The sequence below is a fragment of the Triturus cristatus genome, chromosome 6, assembly GCF_964204655.1.
Source record: "Triturus cristatus chromosome 6, aTriCri1.1, whole genome shotgun sequence".
NCBI lineage: Eukaryota > Metazoa > Chordata > Amphibia > Caudata > Salamandridae > Triturus > Triturus cristatus.
Genome location: NC_140589.1, coordinates 1,369,161,766 through 1,369,187,185, shown reverse-complemented (window position 1 = coordinate 1,369,187,185; position 25,420 = coordinate 1,369,161,766). Strand labels below are relative to the sequence as shown.

The 25,420-nt window shown below is 47.2% G+C and overlaps 1 protein-coding gene across 1 annotated transcript in view; it reads left to right on the top strand.

Annotated features, from left to right (window-relative positions):
* The window catches only part of VRK2 (VRK serine/threonine kinase 2), a 370,448-nt gene that overhangs the window by 246,074 nt on the left and 98,954 nt on the right, over positions 1–25,420 (top strand). The gene's annotated exons all lie outside the window — the stretch shown is intronic.

The window sequence follows — 25,420 nt, the reverse complement described above, 5'->3', positions numbered from 1 at the left end:
CCGAAAAATTCGGCGCCGAAACCAGTCATTGAGGAGGAAGAACTTTTTCGACCGGATCCTGTCAATCGCAAACAGAAAAAAACTCTATATTGACCCCAAAGCAGGACGTGTTGCCACAGTGCCACACAAGAAGAGGAAGCTGGACACAACAGACACTCCTGCAGTGCCTCTGAAGAAAAAAGTTCACCCATAAGACCCTCTTCGTCTGTTCTTCCTACTCCTGTTCTTCCTCCTCTACTTCTCTCACCTCCACAACCTATAATACTTCCACCACATACACCACCACAGGATGATGATGATGGAGGGGGAGGCAACAATGACCCTTTCACTGACCCTGACAATGATACAGACACACCACAGGATGATTGGGACGATTATGATAACCCAATAGATCCCACAGACCTCCCAGATCCCCAGCCATATCCAACAAAACCATCTCCCCCAGATGACAATATTGGATTTGGGCAGCTTGTTAATAGAGCTGATATTTACCATGGCGTTCACATGTATTCAGACCCTGCAGATGAGGATTTCCTCCTAGACACTTTTGAACAGTCTCAGAAATCTGTCAAAATATTGCCAATGCTCAAAGAGGTCATTAAACATGCCCCAGACATATTCAAAGACCCAGTGAGAGCTAGGATCTAGGAAGAAATACAAACCTGCCCCCTATGATCCCGCCTACATAAAAGGGCAGCTATCCCATGACTCATTGGTAGTGTCTAACGCTAGAAAACGCGTCAATTCCCAAACCTCCGATGACGCACCACCTCCGGATAAGGAATCTAAATTGCTAGATGCCTTGGGCAAGAGGGTTGCTGCTCAAGCAGCCAATCACTGGCGCATTGCGAACACCCAAGCATTACTTGCTAGGTATGATAGGGCTCACTATGACCGACTAGAAACCCTATTGCAGCATTTACCTGATCAGTACAAGACTCAGGCAAATGACTTAATTCAGGAAGGCAAATTGATACCAAACGCCTCAATCAAGTGTGCCCTTGATGCAGCCGACACACCCTCTAGGTCCATTAATACTAGTGTGCTACTCAGACGACATGCCTGGCTACGCATTTCAGGCTTCAAACAGGAGGTTCAAACCACCATCCTCAACCAGCCGTTCAACCAGGAACAACTTTTTGGACCGGCTGTAGACACCACTCTGGAGAAAATGAAAAAAGACACTGAGACAGCTAAATCCATGGGAGCATTACAGTCTCCATCCACACGTGGTTCCTTTCATCGCTCCTTTTATAGATGAGCATCCAAAAACATGGGAACAGACACTGCCTCCTCTTCTTTCAAAAACACAATACAACACAAACATCCCCCAACAGAGGATATTTTAGAGGAGAAAACAGGGGAAATAACAACAAGGGGAGAGGCCGAGGTAACAATAATACTCGCACCTCTCCCGCTAATAAACAGTGACTGCCCTCCACTCCCCCCAGACCATTCCACTCCGGTCGGGGGAAGGCTTTCACAGTTCCTGCCTGTCTGGAACTCCATCACAACAGACAAGTGGGTAAGACAGATTATCCAGTATGGTTACTGCCTGGAACTTAAAACAAGCCCACCCACCATACCACCCAAACAGCGTCCAATGTCTACAGAACATCTCACGCTCTTAAAGCACGAAGTTCTCTCACTACTTCAAAAGCAGGCAATAGAACCAGGTCCCTTGCTGCATCAAGGATTAGGGGTTTACTTGTGGTATTTCCTGATCCCCAAAAAGGATGGCACCCTCTGGCCAATACTCGACCTCTCAATCTTTACATACAGTCATATCATTTCCACATGATCACTCTTCAACAGGTCCTTCCACTACTTCAACAAGGCGACTTCCTTGCCACACTAGATCTCAAGGGCGCCTACTTTCATATTCCCATTCACCCCGTTCACAGAAAATACCTAAGATTCGTAGTGGATGGACAACACTACCAGTTCAATGTCCTTCCATTCGGGGTGACCACCGCGCCCAGGGTGTTCACAAAGTGTCTGGTGGTAATAGCAGCCCACTTGAGAAGACAACAAATCCATATCTTCCCATACCTCGACGACTGGCTGATAAAAGCCAAGTCTCACAAACAGTGTGTTCATCACACTCATAAAACTATCCAGCTAAAACACAACTTGGGATTCACAGTAAACTACACCAAGTCACACCTTCAGCCCTCCCACATACATCAGTATCTAGGGGCCACAATAGACGCCTCCAGAGCTCTGGCATATCCCACTCCAGCCAGGATAGCCAGTATGCAAGCCCTAATCACCAAATTTCAACAACAGCACTCCCTCCCAGCAAGGGTATTCATGCAGCTCATAGGAATGATGGCCTCTGGCATCTTTATCGTACCTCATGCAAGACTTCAAATGCGTCCCTTACAGGAATGCCTAGCACGTCAGTGGAACCAGGCCCACGGACAACCTATGGATCTGGTGTTGGTGGACAGCCGCACACATCGCTCTCTGCAGTGGTGGAACACACAAAACCTGTCCAGAGTGCGGCCGTTCCTAGAGCCGGTTCCGCAGATAGTGCTAACAGCAGACGCATCACTCCCCGGTTTGGGAGCCCATCTCCTAAAACATACAATTCAAGGCAAATGGACAACTCAACAAAAAGTGCTCCACATCAATCACCTGGAATTACTAGCAGTGTTCCTAGCACTAAAATCATTCCACGTACATCTACAGCACAAGACTGTCCTAGTCCGGAAGGCCAACATGATGGCCATGTATTATATACAAAAACAGGGGGGGCACGCATTCTTTGCTACTGTCCCAGCTCGCACAAAGCATTTGGAGATGGGCCATTCCACAACACATATACCTGTTTGCAGAACACCTTCCAGGAGTTCACAATCAGATTGCGGATCTGCTAAGTCGGGAGACACCGCAGATACACGAATGGGGACTCCATCCCAGAGTTCTTCAACCATTTTTTCAAATGAGGGGCCAACCAGAAATAGATCTGTTCGCCACACACGCAAATGCAAAATGCCCAACCTTCACCGCCAGGTTTCCACACCCGTTGTCCAAAGGCAATGCGATATGGATGAATTGGTCAGGCAGATTTGTGTACGCTTTTCCGCCACTCCCACTAATTCCCCTAGTGGTACGCAAGCTCAAACAACAGTCTCTCAAGATGATGCTGGCGGCTCCCACATTGGCACGCCAACTGTGGTTCACAACACTACTAGAACTCTCAGTAGTTCCACACCAAAAACGACACCTCTCCCCAACATTGCTAACGCAGAAACGTGGAGAAATAAGACACCCCGACCCAGGTCAACTGAATCTAGGAATCTGGCTCCTGAAGTCCTAGAGTTCGGTTATCTTAACCTTCCGCCGGACTGTATGAATATCATTAAAGAAGCCAGACGTCCTACTACTAGAGTTTGCTATGCAGCAAAATGGAAAAGATGTGTCATCTACTGCAACAGCAGTCCTATTGATCCACTGGATGTTTCCATCCAGGACATCCTTTGCTACTTGCTACACTTGCAAAAGTGTAATTTGGCATATTCATCCATAAGACTACATCTAGCAGCACTTGTCACTATTTAGAGTGCCTGCAATTAATGCCTTTATGGAGGGCCTTAAAAGAATAATTCCTCCCAGACTACCACCCTCTCCGGTGTGGAATTTAAATATTGTTCTTACCAGGTTCATGGGTCCCCCATTTGAACCTCTACATAAATGTGAACTTCAGTTCCTCACATGGAAAGTAGCTTTCCTTGTTGCAATTACATCTCTCAGAAGAGTAAGTGAGATCCAGGCTTTAACCATACAGGAACCATTCTTACAAATACATCGTAACAAAGTGGTTCTTAGAACAAACTCCAAAATACCTTCCCAAAGTCATCTCGGCTTTTCATCTTAACCAAGCAGTTGAGTTACCAGTGTTTTTCCAAAACCCTGACTCAGTAGCAGAGAGAGCCCTTCACACACTAGACTACTTTACTATATCGACAGGACTAAACCCTTTCAAAAAACAAAACAACTGTTTGTGGCCTTCTCCCCACCTCCTAAGGGTAACACCATCTCCAAAGCTGGGATTGCCAGGTGGATAGTAAAATGCATTCAAATATGCTTCCAGAAGGCTAAACGCACATTAACAATTTCCCTCTAGAGCTCATTCAATACACAAACTAGGGGCTTCCATGGCATTCTTAGGGAACATCCCCTTAGATGACATATGTAAAGCAGCAACGTGGTCTACACCACACACCTTCACCAAACACTATTGTGTTGACGTACAGGCTAAGCAACAAGCTTCTGTAGGCCAAGCTGTTCATAAAACACCTTTTCAAACAACTGCAACGGATACAGATGACCACCGCTAGGGGAGACACTGCTGTATAGTCTATGCAAAGTGTACGATCTGCAGCTCATATGCCTCGAACTGAAAATGCTACTTCCCAGTATGCACCTGTTCTTGGCGTGTAGAGCTGCAGATCCGTACACGCCCGCCCTTCTCCCTGGGACCTGTATCCGTTCCAGTATTATCTTAATTAGATACATTCACATGAACATCTCTTCTACTTCTTACTGACTCCATCATTTCCCATCATGGCGAAAACAATCTGAGGATGGAGTCGATGCCCATGCGCACTATCGTCCAAGGGAGGAGTCTCCTATCTCTTGACTACAAAAGACTTCTTCCAAGACAACAACAAGGTGCAAGCATCCGAGCCCAACACCAGATGGCGATCTAATGCAAAGTGTACGGATCTGCAGCTCTACATGCCAAGAACAGATGCATACTGGTAAGTAGCATTTTCCTTCTTTTCCAAAGTTAATTCACATAGAGATTTTGGACACAACTGCAGCCTGACCGTCTGAACGGAATTACAACAAATTTGCCATAAAGCTAGTTATTGGTCCAGAAAGCATGCTTTTTGTGATTTGTTGAAATCTGTTTAGTAGTTTTTGAGATATTAAAGGAAACCCAAATTTGTATATCTATAGGCATGAACCCTTCGCAAATCTAACAGATGACTCAGCAGAGTCCCAAATAAAAAGGTAAAAAAAATTAGAAGGGGGCACCGAAGGAAAACCCGGACCCCCTAGGACGGGTATTGGGGTCCCCCAGGGACCCTGCCGGGGAAAAAGCATTTTTTTTTGCAGTGAATCACAAAGATTGGTAAATCCCAGCATAAATTAAAAAGAAAAAACAAGCACGATCTTCCATGCTTGTTTTTATTTGAGCCCCCTGGATTGGCCAGGCCCCTGAGTCGTATTTTTATATATAATATGAGGTGAGAGTACACACGTCCCCCTCCCCATGGCCAATATTGTCCCAGAGACCACCACTTTCCTGGGGCTTTATTAAAAATTTGGAGGGGAGTGCATGAACCTCCCTCCTTTAGGTAATAGGGCCCCAGGGACCACCACCTCCCCGAGGCCACGATGAACATTTAAAGGAGGAGGGGGCCATGTGACCCCCCCCCCCCCCGGGCTGTTTTAGGCCATACGTCCACCCCCCAGGGCTGGCTCCCTATGTCCTGAGGTGCCCACACTCTGGACATAGCAATTTGCTGTCACCTAGTGGGAGATTTGATAGCTCCTGTCAAGCGAGAGCAAACAAAGTCTGCTCCCAGCGGGCAGGAGCAGGAAAACAGCTCCTGTCAAGCGAGAGCAAACAAAGTCTGCTCCCAGCGGGCAGGAGCAGGAAAACTGCTCACACATGCTGGTAGCAGACTTAATCTGTTTTTTTGCTTGCTGTCAAGCGGGCAGGAAAACAGATGAAATAATGGCTCCTCTCGCAGGGAGCAGCATTTTTGCTGCTCCCTGAATTCAGGTGCAATGCTGGCTTCCGATGGAGGCAGAGAGCCAACAGGGACCGCAGGGGCATTGGGGCTGCCCTCGTGGTCCTCAGCAGTGTACAAGGGGTGCCTGGGTGGACTCCAGGGCACCCAGCATCAAATGGCTGGGGTTTGGGGGCCGAGGCCAAAATCTGCCCGAAGATGGCGATCGCGTGGCCCCATCCCCTTGTTAAATGTGAGAAGTGGGTTCTTTTTTGTCCTCTCCTGGTGAGTGCAGAGTCCATGGTTCTCCGTTTAAATGACTAAGAGTATGCAGATGTGCAAAATCACCTGGCAGCCTTGCTCGTTTGGCCCTGCCCTGTCCACCTTAATATGGAAATGTCTTCCTGCTTTTTACCATCATGATGGGCAGCTTACCAAAAGGTCCCCCAGCACGTTTCCCTCTGAATTTGGTGACGCTTTTTGGTGCCGAAGATTACGATAACATCTCTACCAAAACAAAGCTCTTACTTATATAGTTAAGAGGAAGTACCCTTGTTTGGTGGAGATTCACCTCTTGATAGTCTTCTCTATAGGAGGATTCATGTTATCAGAGATTTATTGATAAAGACGCACGGGGAACAATCACATTGCCAAAACGCATAGAAGGTCACAAGACATTTCTTCGTGGTCCATTATGCAGATGGAGTGTAGAAAATGCACTGGAGATTTACCCAGCGAAGTAACACGTAGTAATTAACCAGTACAAAGTACTCTAGTTGGGTAGATATTTTGTGGAAAACTGTCAACTATTATTGGAAAGGGGCAGGTGATGTTCTGATCTGGCCTGGTCACTCACAAAGCTACGGACACACCCACACAGACACTTAGACACCCACTCACACACCCATTCTGCCACTCACACACCCGCCCACCAACTCACAAATCCACTCACACACCCTCAAAACTAATCACACATCCACTCATAGACCCATGCAGCCACTCACACACCCACCCACAGACCCATACAGCCACTCACGCAACCACTCACTGACCTATACAGATGCTCATACACCCACGCTCAAAGGTTACAGTTAGGAAATAAAATAAAAAACCTTTGAAATTCAATAAAAAACCAAATGTATCAAGGACGTTATTCAGCCTATGTTGAGAGGTCTGGTTACCAACAGGCCGTCAGTGGCTGTCCGACTGTCGCATTACTATGCTGGCTGTTGGGCCCTTATCGGTTGGACGCAAGACCTCTGGCTCTGACAGGATCATAGATCACGACGGGGCGGTGGTTGGAGCAGCGTCCTAAAATGTTGATGGTGTCAAGTGGCTGTATGACTAATTGTATCAGTGTGTGAGTGGGTGTCTGAGTGGCTGTATGGGTGTGTGTGGGGATATCTGAATGCTCTATGGGTCTGTGAATGGTTTTCTGTGTGTGAGTGTTTATATGGGTGTGTGAGTGGTTATATCGGTGTGTGAGTATGTCTGAGTAGCTGTGTGGGTATGTGAGTGGGTGTCTGAGTGGTTGTGTGGGTGAGTGACTGGGTGTGAGTTGTGTGGATGTGTGAGTGGTTGTGTGGGTGTGTGAGTGGCTGTATGGGTGTGTGAGAGAGTGTGTGGGTGTGTGAGTGATTCTGTGGATGATGTCATCAGTGATGCACTGACCATGTCATGAGTGATCTAATATGTGAGGTCATAAGCAGTGCATTGTGGGGGGTGTAAGTTATAGTTAGCTCAGGTAACTATATCTGCTGAATTTAAATGGTGTTGTTCATGTAAAATCTGGGCTTAATGATAACGTCCCTGTAACCTTTGTTTACAGATAAGATGCTTCAGGTGCATAGTCCTTTGTTAGTAAATCATTTGGTTACTATTTCAGCCAAGTTAAAGGTAGAAGAGGGGCTCTACATTATATTGATCATTGAAAATGTTATTGACATACACATTGTTGACAGTAAATCAGTGCATACGTTGCTTAATGTTTTTGAAAGGTGTTACCATCCTGACTTTTTTAAATATTAATTTGCATTGTTTTTGACTCTTTAATTATTGTAGTGACACTCTGGCAAAGCCATTAGGCCTGAAAATTGATTAATGTACCCCTCCGGTTGTGTTAAGCATATAGGTGAGTATTGGGGGTATTGTGCTTTTAGATCTCAGGGCTTGTTAGTCTGCAGACCGTAGGAGGTGCCTCTAACGCACAGGGTCCAAGGTGCATTTAGGGGATTACCTGATCTGGTGGACATTTCTTTAGTGTGCGCCCGCTGTTGCTTGTGAGACCCCTAAGAGGGTGTCATGATGGATATAACCTCCTGCCATTCCATATATATTGAACTTTCATGGAGTACTTAGTAATGTGTGTTTTAAACTACCTTTCCTTTTTGTAAGAAAAGGGAATGACTGGACAGCAAATTGAGTGGTGTTTTTTGATTTGTTGAGTTCTGATTGTCTAGCCTACAGCATTTCCTATAAGTAAGCCTTGGACTGCTCCTCCTCACTATGCTGACTGTCCAGTGCTAGAAATGGGTACTTGGTTCCCAGTTGGTGGTTTCTGAAGTTTGGAGGCCCCAGGACACCAGTGGTGAAACATCCCAATTGTTATAACTACGGCTAGTACCCGTTGTCTGCCATGGGGCTCTCTGACCTGGATCCCTTACATTGGGGATCCCTGATAGATGAATGTAGTGGTTGTAAGCATACTCCGGTCAGGAACCAAGATGTTACTTTGTTTGCTGGCTGTGAGGTCACGCAAATGAATCCTCTACATACCCTTTTTTCCAAGATATTCGGACTGACAACATTCGACAGGTGGTCATGGAGCTTGGGACCAAAGATGGCCCTTTTAGAGCTCTACAGCAGGCAGCAGCACAGAGCTCCTCGCCAGCCTGCTTGGAGAGCTCTCCTCACTGCCATTGACCCTGCGGCCCCCCACTACCTGTGTGGCCTGGGCGTGGTCCCGAGGGGATCTGCCTTCATTGGACGGGAGCCTGCATATCCCATTTGGTGCTCCCCTGACGGCTAAGGGCGGCTTGTCTTTCGGCTCTGTCGGATGGAGGGATGAGCAGCCGGCATCCTGACTAGGGCCCACCGCACGTGCCACCATAAACTGCTTTGGCTGCACTCAGAACAATTGCCCCACGTGGCATCTGCGGGAAATGCAGGACACATCAAAGCACCTGAAAGGCACCCCTGCACAACCCCATTACCCGAGGGGGCCATTCGAGGGTGAGACGCTCTGGCTGCGGGGGCTGCAGCATTTGGAAATATTGCTGCCTCCTCCCTTCTTCTTCCAGCAGCCGCTGCCACCCTTCCTGCTGCTTTCTCTGAGGGGCCCACCCTGGGACCCCTTTAGATGGCTGCCTCCTCCTATATCGCTCCCATCTTAGGACTCCTACATAGAGGGATGGGGGGCCAGAGGGCCCCGGAGCCAGCGATTGCCACCACATGTGACAGGACGACGAAGGCCTATGCCTAGGCTGTCCGGAATTCGGTTTAAACCGAATATTACCGACAGTACACTACCGGACGAAAATCAGCGGACTCGGTTTAAACCGAGTGTCACTGATTTTCGTTGCTGTTGCACCACTTGGCCACTTGATGGAGCCAAAGCAGTACAATGGCCCCCGATTGAATTTCATATGGCAGCAGGTGTGGAGCAATGTGCAGGAGAGGAGGTAACGATGTGTGATAATGGTAGGGCGGGACTGTTGTTCTGGGGCTGGCTTGATGGTGGTTATAAATGGGCGGAGTAGTGGGAAAGGCACAGCGGGGATTCATAGGCAAGGGATGGGTACAAGGGCTTCGGCCCTAACAAGCTGCAACACGAAAGATATAAAGTGCGGGCAGAGGATAAGGATAATGAAGAGTCGTGAAATGCCCGTGGATAGCAAGGGGGGGAGGGCGGAGGGCCGTCCAGGCACTTATATGGATATGGGGGTGGGTAATGGTCGGTACTTAACACGGCAGGGGCGTTTTAGGAGTTGTGCAGATTGTAATTGGGCACAGGAGCGCAAGGCTGTTAAACCAGACAATTGTAGTAAATGGCAGGGTATAAGGGGGAGGCGCGGGGGGCCGAGGCTCGGACATGCTGACTCAGGAGCAGGGTGTTGTTTGAATCTCGGAGTGAAGTTTGAATCTCGGCGTGTGAGCCTGGGCGGATGATATATCTCACAGAATACCACAAAGAAGGTATTTGTCCAGGGGTGACGCAACGGGGGCAGCATAAAAAGCACTTCAATATCAGAGACAGGTTAGTTAGAGGGAGACAAAGCGCGTAAGTGGGGGTAGCGAAAAGGGAGGGGCAAAGGGGGCCCTCGGTTCTCCAGGTTAAGTCAGGGCAGTTAGGGGTCTAATTACTAGGTTAAGGCTGGGAGCCAGGCTGCACCGGAGGAGGTTTTTGCAAGTCTGGCCGGTTAGGATCTATTGGGTGTTCCCCCCACATCTGGGGGTGGGGGAGATTGCTGCACCAGGCACTATAGGAGAGCAGGGATTGGCGCCATTTCTTACAAGGGCGTGATTGATTTCCACACGGGGGTACCATGGAGGGGGTTAGAGGCACCAGTCCGGCAGTGTAGGGGAAAACACTGGGTGGCACGCACTTGGGAAATTTAGTGCTCAACAAACTGGGCCCGACCTACAGGAAGATCGGCCATCCATCATGCAGAGCAGAACAGTGCCTCACGTGCCTGCAATCATGGTAGCGTGTTGATGTGGGGTTGGGGGGCGCAGAAAGCGCTTTCGGCTTACAATGTAGCATTTCCGAAAAAATTAAGTGCCGCCGTAATTCAATTGGTGCTAGGAATAATGTTTTATTACCCCAGCAGGTGTTTTGCTGCGTCTGTAACACCGAGGTACCCGTGGCCAGGGCTTTGGCTTTATGTAGGACGACGAAAAATCTAGTGGGTCTTTTAAATGGGAGTGGTGGATGTAATTAAGGGCGAGGCTTAAAAACACGTATGCTAAAAACCTGTGCTTAGCATAGTGTGTCGCCCCACTGGTATTTGCGTTTTCTGTCTTAGCATCCCGATATATGATACAACAAGTAACATTACACATACAATGAGCCAGGTCTATTGGCTTTGTCAATGGTTGTTAGTTGCATGAGATAAATAAGCAGTAACTACGGCTTTGTTGTATGTATGCCTCAGTGCTGAATTGATGAGAAACTGAAAGAACTATAACCCGTCTCGTTGAAGTTACATTAAATTATGAGCAGCTGCACAGTAAAAAAAAAAAAATCACCCTGAGGGTGAGGGCAAAAATGGAGAGCCCAATAGAGACGCGTCTGACCACCTGCTGTAAGAATTGCCTGTGCCCAGCACCTGCAGGAGCCGATCCACTTTAAGTCCTGGATGTAGCCCTCTGGCAGTGTTAGCTACTTGTCGGGCATGGGGAGGTCATGAAACTGCCATGTTGAAAGCACTGAAGTGCAAACTTTCCACACTGCTCTTCACTGTGCGTTAAAACGGATTTGTAGGGCAGATTGAGTGCTTGGGTGTTTTTTCTCAGATTTCCAAAAAATGCTGCCACTGAGAAGAGAAGATACACTACTGTTTTTAAATAAACAGGGCATGTCGTGCTGAGAAATGCGAGGTACCATTCAGAATATATCTCGGAGGAGCGGCGCAAGCCTCTCACACTGGCCACAGCTGAGCTTGTATACCTGCTAAGGAAGGTAAAGGTGAGTATGGACTCCATATCCTTTTTCTTTGTTACTCCAGATTTCCCGGGAATTCTCTTTACACAAATATCACCCATCTGTTTCAAATTCTGAAAGGTTAAAAATACTATTGAGGCTGCATTTATTTTTATTCCAGAGAAACTGCAAGGGAGGCTGGCAATAAGGACACACAGGGATTATGCTGGAGGTGGAAGGAACAGTGGGTGGCAAGCTGGTGGGCACACACAGGCGGCGGAGCGTGCAATAATTTGAGTGTCTGGCATAGCGACAGCTAAAAGATTACAGAAGGCTAATTGTGCCCCCCCCCCCCCCCATTGACGGACAGGGAGCAGGAAGGTTGTCTGGGTGGTGCCAGTGCTACACCGTGAGGGTGGAGGTGTAATGTTGGGCCGCGGGAGAGACTAATTTGGCATATTGGCTGCACCGTTCTTTGGGGTACTCGTACGAGGAGACCAGCAGTCAGGTCAAGGTCCGCGATAACGTAGTCAGTTCTCCTCCCTCAAGAAATCCAATGTTGCACAAACCCCCCCAAAAAATATGCAGCAAAAAGCAACTGTTAAACCTTACTCTGGTTATGCATTGGCTCTACTATGAAGTTGCCTTAATGAAGCGCCAAAGTATTAGACATTTCAAATTATATTTGATAGTTGATAAAATATTTTAACTCTAAACATTTTTGCTCTCGTTTCAACTCCCCAATGCGTTTCCAAATGCAGCAGGCTGCTAATGCATGTTTGACTACTGTGCTGGTTTTGTTTGACTTGTATTTGTTTGGTAAAACGCATCTCATCGCTACTGTTGATGGGGAAACAAGCAGCTTCTGGACTCCCCTTGGGAGAAATTGAATGACCACATTTTTCAATTCAGTCTGCTCTTCTCTTTCATTATTGTGAATCGTTTGTTTTCCAAAGATTCACTGAAAAAGTATTGTATAGTGTACTACAATAAGTTCTACTTGTAAAAATGTATTTGGACCTCATATACACTGTCTACATACCATGCATCAGTGAAGAAAGCAAGCAATAATAAAAGCAAAGCGTTCCATAAACACCGGTAAAACACTGTTTCTGCTGTTTTTTTATGGCGCGAAAATGAGTAACCACTGAAAAGCACTGTTTTTTTAAAGTATTGAAATCACTGGAAAACACTGAAAAAACACCACCAGAATATACCTGAAATAGAAACTGAAAACAGGAAAGCCTACCTATGCCCATCGGAATCTACCAGAGTGCATGACTTGCCACTATAACTGAGGGCCCCCTAGGCCCTTGGAAACCCCCAATTCTTTTTCGGTGGCTTCATCCTACAGCCTTCATCCTACAGGAGCATACAACTAAGGGTATTGTACCTTGCGGCCCCAAAGCCTGGGTATGTACACCTAGCCTCTCTCCAGAAGCCAGTGTGAGCACTGGTCTCTGGCTACTACAAATGGCTTTAGCCATGGGCACCCACATTGCCATGTAGGATTCCTCCTTTCTGCCCACAGTGATCCCTTGGCTCCCTGCTGATTTTCATCTCCTGTTTTATTCTCTGGGGGTTTGCTGTCAGTTGTTGGGGGAACAGCCAGACCATAATGGAACTTGCATGCACTGCATGTCGACCGGCCTGTCAGCTCCTGTTCCCTGAGGATGTGTGTCACTGACAGCTGCTCATGAAGTCCTCTCACTCCCCAGACTCATTTGAGGCCAATATCAAGGCCCTTCCTAAAGAAATCTTGGCCATTAGCTCTACTCTCAGAACTATGGATGCCTAAATGATGGACTGAGGACCGAGGTGAAATCCGTTTGACAGGAAGTGTTATCTCTTCACACCTGCCTGGACAAAGTAGACACTCAGCTGGATGAATTTGAGGGCAGTTCTGATGGCAGGCCAGACTGGGGTTGGGACACTGAATATGTATCTCGCAAGATGATAGATTAGGGGTATAGAATGTGGAGAGACGTCTTTAGTATGTATGAAGCCCCCGAAGGCGCAGAGAAGGGTGACATGGTGGATTATCTTTTGTCCCTACTGCCGGAATGTCTGCACCTTCAGTTGGGCAAACCCCTGGAGTTCCAAGGGGCTCATTGGGTCCAGTCTCATCGAGCCTCCCAGTGTAATACTCCACCCCCATCATTGCCTGCCCCCTGCATCACCAACACACGAGGGCCATCCTCGCGGCAGCCGAGGGCCTCACAGAACCCCTGTACATTGATGGTAATCACATTTACTTATCTGCTGATTTCTCAGCTGCTACAAATGCTAAACATAAGCGATGTATGGCCCTAAAATCCCGCCTGAGGTGTACAGACATTAAGTATGTCCTCATGAAATTTGCACGGATGGTGGTGACTGTTTTTTTTTTTTGTAAATCTTTTTATTGTTTTCAGACAACAAAACATAAACAGGTCACACAAGACAGGTTCCTTTCATGCAGTGCATCTAGGGTGGCGCAGCACCGGAAACTTATGAAGACAGCCCAGAGACCAAGCCAGTAGCCCGAGCCGGCCTACAACCTATGTGACGTCCACACTGTCCAGGCCGGATAGGCGGGCCCGCGGCGGCTCAACTATATATCCTCGGTATGCGTTCCAAAGCGACCACACCTCCTCCCATTTCCTGGGACACCCTCGTGCCAGGTATACCGTCTTTTCCTGTAGCATACACCAGTCCATATCGTTCTGCCAGTCCCTCAATTTCGGCGGGGTCGATGCCCCCCATAGACGGGCTATATTTCTTCTGGCAACCATTTGTCCCAGTGTGACCCATAGTCTCCCCCGTTGGGACAGGTCCGTGGGTTCCCAAATGTTCAGCAAACATCTCTTAGCCTCCGTGCGTATCTCAGTTTCCCACACCTCCCCCATACAGGACACCACCCGTCTCCAATACCGCTGCACCCCTGGGCATTCCCATAAAATATGAAAGAAAGACCCTCTCTCTCCACACCCCCGACGGCACAGTCCCTCCCCTCCCCTCCCCTACCCATCGCCTGGAGCCTGGTGCAGGAGACATACACTCTATGCAAAATTTTTAGCTGCACCAGTCGGAGTCTAGCTGATATCGCTACTTCCCTAGGAGACCCCAGGGCGATAATCCACTCCTCATCGTCAATCTCCAGCCCATCTGCCACCCATTTCGCTTTCAGGGAGTCTAGAGGGTCAGGGGGGTTGTTAATCAATTTTTTGTATGTGAGGGAAATGGCATGTTCCGGCATGGGGCCGTCCAACAGTCTATCCTCAAGCGGGGAGGCCTGCGGAAGTCGGGTCCCCGGTGGGATGTTAGCTCGAAGGGAGTGGCGGACCTGTAGGTACCTGAAATATTCCGTACGCGCCATGTCCTAGGTGTCCTGGAGGTAGGAAAAGGATCTGACCCCTTCCGGCCCCCAAAGGTCCCCCACCCGGGAGATCCCGATGAGGTCCCAGTTACGGAACCCCTTCGTATGCCTCAGACTGCCTAATCTCTCTGAGGCCCACAGGGGGGTGGCCAGTGTAAGTGTGTTAGCCCACCCCAGCGCCCGGTGCGCGGTGTGCCATATTTGGACTGAGTGCTTCGTTGGCCACGTGAGGTGGAGCTTGCCCGGTCTAGAGTATAGCGCAACGTCATAGTTTCCCCCCGGGAGCAACCATCTGTCCATCCCGTAACCCGGTTCGGTGCCGTCGCAGTATGTCCCCTGGTTTATTGCCGATAGGTGGGCGGCCCAGTAATACTTGCGGATATCCGGAAGAGCAATCCCCGCATCATACCACCCCAGGGTGAGCTTCCGCAGCGCTATTCTGGGTACTCCCGACCATAGGAGGGCCCTCTGCGCCACCTCCACCGCCGCAAAATGAGGCAGGCACCAGATCCGGATGGTTTTGGAGCGCATACAGGAACCTAGGGAGGGCCATCATTTTAAAGAGGGCCGCGCGGCCCAGCAGCGACAGCGGCAGCCGGTGCCACGAGGCTGAGTCGCGCTGGAACCGCTGCAGCGGGATGGTGATGACTGTTGATGAGTCCACAAGGACCTGAGAGAACTCAAGCTCTTTCTGGACTCTCTAAGTTTCCCTCCTTATCTTTCTCTTACCCTTCTCCTGGTTCCTGTGATCCTCTCTGCTGTCCCGCTGGCTTTTCCCCCTTGCACGGCACCTTCCTGTCCCCCCACTACAGGACCTGCAGGTCTTCTTTGTCCCCTCTTACTGGTTAGTATGCCCTGGGGGCTGCCATCTCACGCAGATCTATGGGGGTGCATGCATGTTGAAGATTAGGGATGGCCCGGGAACTCTCCTGTTCGTCTGGCACGGCTACTTTTGTCCTGGCCCCCTTTGGTAGAGGCCACATAGGTTAGCGGTTGTGGGCCAGTCCCATGTTCTCCCTCTGTGATGTGCTTTTTCGTGGCCTGGGCAGGGGCACTGTGCCCGTGCCGCTGGTGCAGATTCAAGCCCAGCTCCAAAGTTTAGACCCTAGTGCCCTTTGTTCCCTTTGGGCTAGTGCTCCCCTCCCAGTAAAATTACCACTTGAATTCAATCCCAAATTCTCCCTAGTCCTTACTCCCTGGGAGTGGTTCGTTAGCATACCTGAAGACGCCTTAATTACCCGCTCCCTGATGGGTCCACACTGTCCTATGCCTCTGCCACCATCCTGGTGGGACTCGAGTCTACTCATTTAACTCAGCATGACATCCACCCCACTCACCCCGATCTCCAGTGAACATCAACAGTATGTCCCACTACACCAAACGAAAGAAGATCCTTCATTATTTGTGCAACAACGGATAGACATAACCTTGTTGCAGGAGACCCATCTTTACCAGGTCGACTCAGCTAAGCTCAAATGGGAATAGGTGGGCATGGGAATAGGTGGGCACAGTTATCAGTAGCAGTATAGTAGTTAATGACTACGGCACTGCATCCCACTTGCGTAGTGGCTTTAAGAAATTCAGAGTGGCTACTCTCATAAGAAAGGCCCTTCCCTGCAAAGTGCTCAACATGTGGATGGACGAGGAGAGCTGCTGGGTGCTGGCTAAGTTACGGATCCTGGATAGGACCATCATAGTAGGCTTGGTTTACACCCACACCAGTAGCAAAACTCACTTCCTGGTGAGACTTTCCAGGCTTCTGTCTTACCTTAGCAGGACTCCTGTGCTGCTGGGTGGGGATTGGAATCTGGCACCAGACCCGATCTTGGAAAGGTCATGTCAAGGTGATATATTTAATTGGCATGACAGGGTGCTCCTTGCGATCTTAATTGAAATCCATGCACTAGTGGACGATGTGGCGACTGCTGCACCCACGCTACCAAGAATATACTTTTTCCTGTCCGCATATGCCCCAATCCCTTATTGATTACTACATGATCCAAGGGAAGTTATTACTCCACATTACCCGTTGTCACATCTTGGAGTCAGGCTTTTCTGACCATCTCCCAGTATTGCTGGGACTCTGTTGGGCTCATTGTGCCACCTCTGTGCCGTTGATCCATGTATTTGCTTTTGGGAACCTGAGGGTAAAATGCGTTTACATATTCAGTCCTACTTCTCTAACAGTGAGGGCTTAATGTCTTCTTGCTTCTGTTTATGGGCAGTTATCAAGGTGACACTCCTGTACGCGATGATGGCAGACTCTGTGACAGCGACCCAAAAAGACCGTTCTGATCTCAGCCTACTGAAAGCTGAGGTGCACACCCAAACGGCACAATATGCAACCTCCCCCTCCCCTACCCTTTCCAAGCAGCTAGAGCTTGCTAAAATCCACTGGAACTCCTATTTCACCAGGGCTGCTTAGACAGCGTTGGTTAGGTTACAATGGCAGCGGTACGATCATGGGGAAAAAGCTGGCAGACTATTAGCTGCCCAACTGAATCAAAGGCAATCCCAACTTGCTATACCAGCAATACGAGACTTCGTTGGGGTCCTGTGCGTGCACCCTTCTGATATAGCATCCTGATTCCCCTCCTACTATACTTCCCTTTATACCATGGAGCAGGAGTCATACCCGTCCAGGTGACCCCTTTTAAAAAAAACTATTTTGCATTTGCCTGTACTGTCAGAGTGCTGGCATGCTTGTCAGGGGCATTCACCGACTGGTTTCCGGGCGAATATTACGAGGTGGGGGAAGGACATACTGGTACCCCACCTGACAAGTGTTTCAGGAGGCGGACGCAACAGGACCCCTGGGTGCCATCTCCAAAAGGCCACTTTCACTCTTCTCTCCAAAGCGGGTAAAGACCCCTCGGAGTGTGCTAGCTACCGCCCAATATCCTTGCTTATTGTGGATTTAAAGATCATGGCCAAGGTGTTGGCCACCCGTCTGGGTAAAAAGATACCCCTCCTGATCCACAAGTCCCAAGTGTGCCTCTTCCCGGGCCGCAGCTACTGAGACCATCTTCGGGCATTGGCACACCTACTGTGGCAAGCAAAGGATGGTCTGTCTGAACTCTATGTGCTTTCTTTGGATGCCGAAAAGGCGTTAGACCAGGTGGATTGGCATTACCTCTTTCACATTATGACCCAATGGCCTGGGTGCACTTTCCTCCGCAAGGTGCGCCTTTTGTACATCTCCCCAGTGGCTGAGGTTTTCCGGCGTGGGTTCCTATAGGGCCCATTTGTGCTAGAGTGTGCCACCTGGTAAGGTTGCCCTCTGTCCTCACTTCTGTTCCTCCTCACCCTTGAGCACCTTGCAGAAGTGCTCCCTCAAAACCGCAAGGGGTCTTGTATTCCCACCGTTGCTAGGGGGGTTAAGGCCGTATTTCACCCACACGATGGCCTGCTCCTCTATCCCGTCCTTGTGCCTCAATAGACACAGAGATGTACACTTTCTTCTAAAGTTTTATCATTGAATGGTGCTATAACTCTCAGGTCTTACTCTTACAAATCCACTGGATCTCAGTTTGTTGACCATGGATGGATGAAAAGACGTGTTGGCCCTGAGGGCATTTGAACTTGTGACTCACAGCTTCATGTCAGATTCCAGCTGTGATGACTTAATTCATTATCTGACCAGTTTTGCCTAGACATTACGACTTCTCCTCTCTGGCACTCTTTAACTGAATGCACTATGTCTTACACCCCATCATCTTGTGCAGAATTAAGCCTTGATCTCAGCCATGTCACCAAATGGTGAGCCACGGGAACATTGGGAAGCGTTGCTTCTTCGAACTGTGAAAACTGGAACCAGGTGCACTGGAAACACAGACAAGGCTCTACTCACTCTCGCTCATATTTGCCTGGCTAGTAACTCCAGCACAGTAGCTTTTCTTCATTTGTCACTTTGGGGAAGTTTTTTGTAATTGCTTTCTCCACCAGTTTATTTGTGGACTGTGTGTGACTTGCAGATATGCTGAGCATAATGACATTAATTAAGGTCTTGACTATATTTGTAAGTGACCTAATTATTTTTTAAAGTAGGTGACATCAGGGTTTATCAGCCCTAGAGTTTGGTTAAATGCCGTTAAGCGAGTTTACCTTAGCTGCAAGATTTGGCGATTATGAGTCACTGCCTTTTCACAGGCAGTATTTGTATTCTTAGTTATTACACGGACTGCAGTTATTGAGAACTTACACTTATTCCTCAAGATTGCAGAAAGTATTTTGGACTCCTGATAGTTGTATTTGTTGATTAGAAGTCTTTAAAATCATGCAAGAATGGTCTGATAACATTTTTAAAAATATTGGTCCTTGTCATCAAACTTTTTGCAATGAGTTACCTAGTGTTAGAAATTGGGGTCTCTAGTTGGCAGAGGTAGGTACCTTTGTCCAAATAGGGACCCTTGCTTCTAGTGGGTAAAGGGGATACACTTCTAAAATAACCCCTGCTCACCCCGTTGGTAGCTTGGCACGAGCAGACAGGCTTATCTCAGAGTCAGTGTGTAAAGCATTTGTGAACACTTACAGTAATACAGTGAAGACACTACAAATGGACACCACACCAGTTTAGAAAAAAAAGTAATCTTTATCTAAACCAAAACAAGACCAAACAACAAAAATCCACAATACAGTAATAAAAACATGACTTTCAGATGGTAGAAATAGTTCAGTTCAAAGCAAATTGCAGATGCGACACTTTTCTCACAAAGTACCTGGGATGCGTCACGTAAACAAAAGGGCCACAGGGAAGATGATGCGTCGGTTCCTTACACTCAGGGAAGGTGATGCGTTGGTTCCTTGCTCCCGGGGAAGTGATGTGTTGGTTCCTTACTGCAGCGCAGGGGAGGTGATGCGTCGGTTCCTTACCGGAGAGTAGGAGATGTGTCAGTTTCTTACTGCGTGGGGAGGTGAAGCGTCAGTTTCTTACTGTGGCCCCCAATGATGCAACATACTTGGCGCCTCGATGCGTTGTGATGATCCGGAATGATGCGTCAACTCTCGCAGGCCTTGCGTCGAAATCGGTATGGTGATCTCAGACTTCAGAGATCGGTGCACTCTATGTGGCTTGCAGCGATTTCTCGAGCCGCGGCAGGTGCTGTGAAGATTTCCTTGGCGATGCGTCGGAAACGTGGACAGATGCATGTCGCTTCTTCGAAGTTGCGTTACTTTTCCAGCTCCCAACGGAAAACAGTCTCTAGAGGTCCAAAACGACAGCAGGCACCTCTTTGCAGGTTAGAATTCCCAGCGTGGAAATTCAAGGGAGCTGGTGGTGAAGTCTTTGTGTCCCTGAGACGTCAGAACAGGAGGCAAGCTCAGTTTCAAGCCCTTGGAGATCTTTTCCTCAAGCAGGTGGCAAAGCAAACAGCAAAGTAATTTTCTCCTTTCCTTGGCAGCAAGTAGCCACCGCAGGCTAACCCCAGACAGCAAACAGCAGAGGGGCAGTATTCCTCCTCAGCTTCTCCGACTCTTCTCCTTGGCAAAGGTTTCTCTTGATTCCCAGAAGTGATCTAAAAGTCTGGGCCCCTTTTTAGACACAAAAACGCTTTGTTCTCTGAAGGCAGAGGGTGTCTATACCCAGTCAAAACCAGTTCTGTCCTCCATGGTGCAGCTTCCTGACAGGAGGTGGAGACAGCATTGTTGAAGGCAGACCAGGCCTATTCAGGTGAACTCCAAATGAAGCCCAGGTCTATTCAGCCCAGCCCTGACTCCTCAGGCTCTCTGGAGCCACCGCTCCTCCATAGCACTTATCATCCAAAGCAGGGTACAAAAACCTAGCAGAGGCACACTGGATAGCTAAGCAAGAAAATACCTACTTTCTAAAAGTGGTATTTTCAAACACAGAATGTAAAAATCCCCTCACTAAAAGATGCATTTTAACATTCTGAGTTCAGGCATATCAAACTTATTTGTCTACCTTGTTCCCAGGGGCAGTTATGTTTATAAGATGTTATAAACAAACTCCCTATTCTATCCTATGGGAGCAGGTAGCCTTGCAATAGTGAAAAACGAAATTGGTAGTATTTCACTATCAGGACATACCACAGATATCAGAGCATGTCCTACCTTTCATATACAATGCACCCTGCCCACAGGGGTACCTTGGGCCCACCTTAGGGGTGACTGAAATGCAAGAAAAGGGAAGGTTAGCGACTGGCAAGTATCAGTGCTGCAGCCCACTAGCAGTATTTGATTTACAGGCCCTGGGCACACACAGTGCACTGTACTAGGGTCTGACTAGTAAATCAAATATGACAATCATGGAATCACTAACCCATAACAATAATTTACGAAGGCAGCAGTTGCACTTTGGCACTGAACAGCAGTGGCAAAGTGACCAAAGCATCTAGACCAGCAAAACGGAGTCCAACACACAGCAAAACCACTGGAGGTAAAAGCAAAAATGCAGTGGAGACCCACACCAATGCTGCCAGGTGTAACACCTAGTCTTTTTTTCCTATGTCGAATTCAAGATATCGGGGATTAAGTTCAAAATAGTAATTGTCTTTTCCCTAGTACTTGTGCTTATGTCTCTCACAATGCAGGTGAAAATGAACTCAACTACTGGTAAGGCACCCCTTAATTCAGAGAAGACTGAAGTCCTGATTGAGAGTTCGCAATTTGATCTATTGAATTTCAGTTTGTGGCTGATCAGTATGGGCTCACCATCTGTCACAAAGGTACTCAACCGTGGTTTTCCATTTGGCTGTAATATGTCCCTAGTTCTTCAGAGCTGCTCTTGGGCTTTTCTGTGTTGTACATGCTTGTGATTAACCAGGAAGGCTCATTCCCTGCTTCCAAACCAGGAATGCAAAAACAACAATTGATGGACAGAATGCGGAGCAATATCATACATTCACCCCAGTACAGAGATCTGGACCTAAATCCATTGTTTTTTTGCTCACCATGCCATTCCAGTTTGAACCCAGCCATATGCAAATCAGTCTTGACCCTGTGCCCAATGGGAATAGTCCTGCCCGGACTGCCAGGCCAGGTCCTCCCTGGACTGGAAACAAGCATCCTAGGACCGGTTTCAGGGTTTCACCCCTCATCAGCCAGGATAGCTTGACTCCAGTGTCATGGAGAGTACGGGACCCATGTCTGGGCATACCCGTCCCACTCGGGGTGACAAATGCAAAAACAACAATTGATGGACAGAATGCAGCAAGCAGTGATCTGTTATTCTTATGCCTTTATTATGTAAATGTTTTATTTTTGTGGCATCCAAAGTATCTTATGCAGCATCAGCAACTCGTTTGACATGCAGCAAGACACATGTTGTGACCATGGAGTATATATGGAAACATCTAATACTGCTACACTGACTTCCTGTTCTCAAGGTTTTTAAGGTTTGTTGTGAGGCATACTTCACCAAAATGCCTGTCAAGTGTGGGGCACAGCTCCTGGTGTCAACATGTGGTGAACCCAATCCTGAGGGAGGAGATCTAGTCAAAAATGTTCACTTGATGAGCCAATTTGGGGAAAATGGAGACAAAATTGTACATAATCAAAATGATACTTTTCTTTTGGACATACTTGTGAACTGTTCTGTCTTTTGAATTAATACGCCCTGAAGCAGTACATTTAAAAAAAATATATATATTTTGACAACAATGCAATAAAAGACAATAATGAGATGATACAATCATCTGGAGGCAAACTCCACAGATCACATTGTGTAATCGAAAACAACCAACCTCGTTTCTCCCCACCATCTCCCCAAACACCGCATAACTTTATCACCCATTGTTTAGTAGGCTCAGCACCACTATATTTTTCTCCAAACACCACTTATCCGCATTTCCTTTCTTCCTCAAGGAAAGTCTCGTCTTCTCCCCCCGCTACTGTCTGATAACTCCAACGAGTAGTACTGCAGCCATTTAACCCACACCTTGTGAAATTTTATGGGGCATAGGTAGGTTTTTCAGCCATCATATACATGTGCAATCCCCGTTTCTACTCCTCTCTGGTAACCTCGTGACCCCTAGTGTCTGGCAATATCTCTTTTGGCTACCACAAGGCAGAAGCCACGAGAAGTAGTTAAGGTCGTGGAAGATCTCGGTCATTAGGGATTCCCAGGATAAAGAATTTTGGATCTAATGGAAGTTGGATCAAGAGCCCTCTGCCAAATACCCTTGTGATATCCACCCAATACACCCGGATCAGAGGACCGTTCCAGATCATGTAAAAAAAGGAACTCTCCTCCTCCTGACATCTCAAACACTGCGTTGTCTGTGCCCCTTCCATTTCATGTAAACGATGTCTGTCGTAGTACACTGTGCAGTTTTTTATTTGGACTAGGTTCAGGCGGGCTTTAATTGCCACCTCTCTTGGGTGCATCAGAGCTGCCTCTCAGTCTATGTCCTCCATTTCTCCTATCTCTTTTTCCCATGTATCCCATAGCTTACAGAGGGTGTCTGGCATGTTGTTATTGAGGTTCTTCTAGGTCAGGGAAGCCGCTCCCTTTCCAAGCGCCTGAAGAAGTTCATTTTTGAACGAAATGCGTTGGCTGAGACCGCATTGCTTTGAATTAAATCATAGAGAAATTAAGTTTTTAGGAAGTTAAATAAAGAGGACACAAGAACTTAAAATACTTTGATTGGACTTTTTAGTTTTGCACAGCTTTGCAGAAGTATCAAAAATGCGGCTGATACTCCTTAGAGTGTGCACCAAATGCATGGCGAGGGGACAGTGTGGGAGGTGCGAGCTGGTTTAGCTAGACGCTGTTTGTAGTTGATTGATTTAATAATGAAATACAGAAATTCAGGCTTCAGATCTCGGTTTCTTTCAGGGATAACTGGTTCTCGGATATGCCAGATTATGGTTCCTTTATTTTTTCTCTTAGCATGACTGTTCCCACTGCTGTGTCGCAACACCAGGAGACAGTGCTGCGAACTGCTGTAGCCCCGCCCCCATTGATTCTTGAAGCCAATTAGAAAGAACGCAAACAAACTGACAGGCGGTAGGCTGACTGTCACAGACTGTCTCCCTCCTGGCTCCATGAATCCAACAATTTAGTACGCCACTTCCGCTAAAACCTCTGGCATCCTGCAACGCCCGATTCCATTACTTGGAAATAATGGCATGCACTATGTTGCCCCAAAAATATTAGTTTTTTTATGACTTATATGTTTTGTTGAAATACCATACTTCCCTAACATACAAATAAAGCCAGTCTTTGGGAATACCTGGAAGCACCCCTTTTGAATGTACCAGGAACCCTCGATAGGATTTTATTCCTCAAGTTTAGGCATAGAAATATTAATCTTAATTTGTAGATGATCATATCATTTTTTGTCAGTGTATATTGTCAAATAGAGAACAATGGAGAAAAGAACCCCTAGGCAATTATAGGTATATGAGAACTTGCAGACCTAATGAGACAAATATCATGTCGTTGTCGCATTAGGTCTGCAAGTTCTCATAGACCTATAATTGCCTAGGGGTTCTTTTCTCAATTGTGCTATTTCTCTGCCCTAGGAATTTATATTAGTAGCAGGGGGTCCTTGTTTTTTGATTCTATTGTCAAATACAGACCACAAACACTTGTTGCTTGAGAAACGGTTTGATAAACACAGGCAGCAGCCCAGGTAATACAAAGATTTGTTTGCCAAACAAGTTCCCTCAAACAGTCATAGCTTTTGTTTTGCACACTACACCACCATATTCAGGGCACCACCACAAGCAGCTGCAGCTTCAGTTTGTATGCGATTATACTATTGAAGGGGCTAAGGCTAAAGCTTGCAACATTTACCTAAGGTGGCTTCTGTCAGATCATGTGAAACCAAAACCAGCAGTTCTGGAACTGGGGGTGCTAGCCTGGGGCATCAGCACTCTAATATTACAGGATTTCTATGAAATCCTGGTGATACTGAAATAGCGAGTTTGGCAAATAAGCAAAACGGTTTAAATGGGGAGTGTGTGTTTGTGGCTCAGTAGTGCATAATGACTCAATATTCTTAAATATAAGTTTAAATTGTGTGAAGTTTTATTTAAAAAAACAGGAGTTGTTTAAAGAGTTGCAGCGCCTATGACCAAATCTAATGTGGGAATGTGTTTTAAAAGTTCTGCACTTCGAAGACTCCGAACAAGCATGTTACTTATAAGCAAAAAACGTGGACCCCCAATTCCAGTAATTTGGTTTTTGAATTTTGAACTTTTAGTTTACTTTCCCAAATGCGGTTGTACCCCAGTTAATGACTTCAAGCCCATTTCTGTACAATTTCTGATTTACACACACACATTTTCACACTCACTTGCTCCCTCTAAGAATTTAAGTTAGCAAACCCGGGACTTTTTTTCTCCTGCTGAAGCCTTTTTCCACTTTCAACACCACACCCATTCGCCATCATGACTTTGAAGGAGAACAACTAAATTTTGTCGCATAACTTTATGTAGCTTTGTAAAGAAAGATGAGAATATATAGAACATGTTGGCATAGTGGCAGATTTTTCGTGCTGGATGTTACAAGAATAAGAATAAAAACGCCAAATTGAAGAATTTGAACATTGTGGATTCTGTATATCTCATGCAAATAAGAACAGTGTGTGACGTCATCGACTATTATCATTTGTTAAGTGACGCATTTCCGGTGTCTGATATTTGGAGTAATTTTACCTATCCAATACTCTGGGTGATTTTGATTACTATAGGGTGTGCTCTTGAATG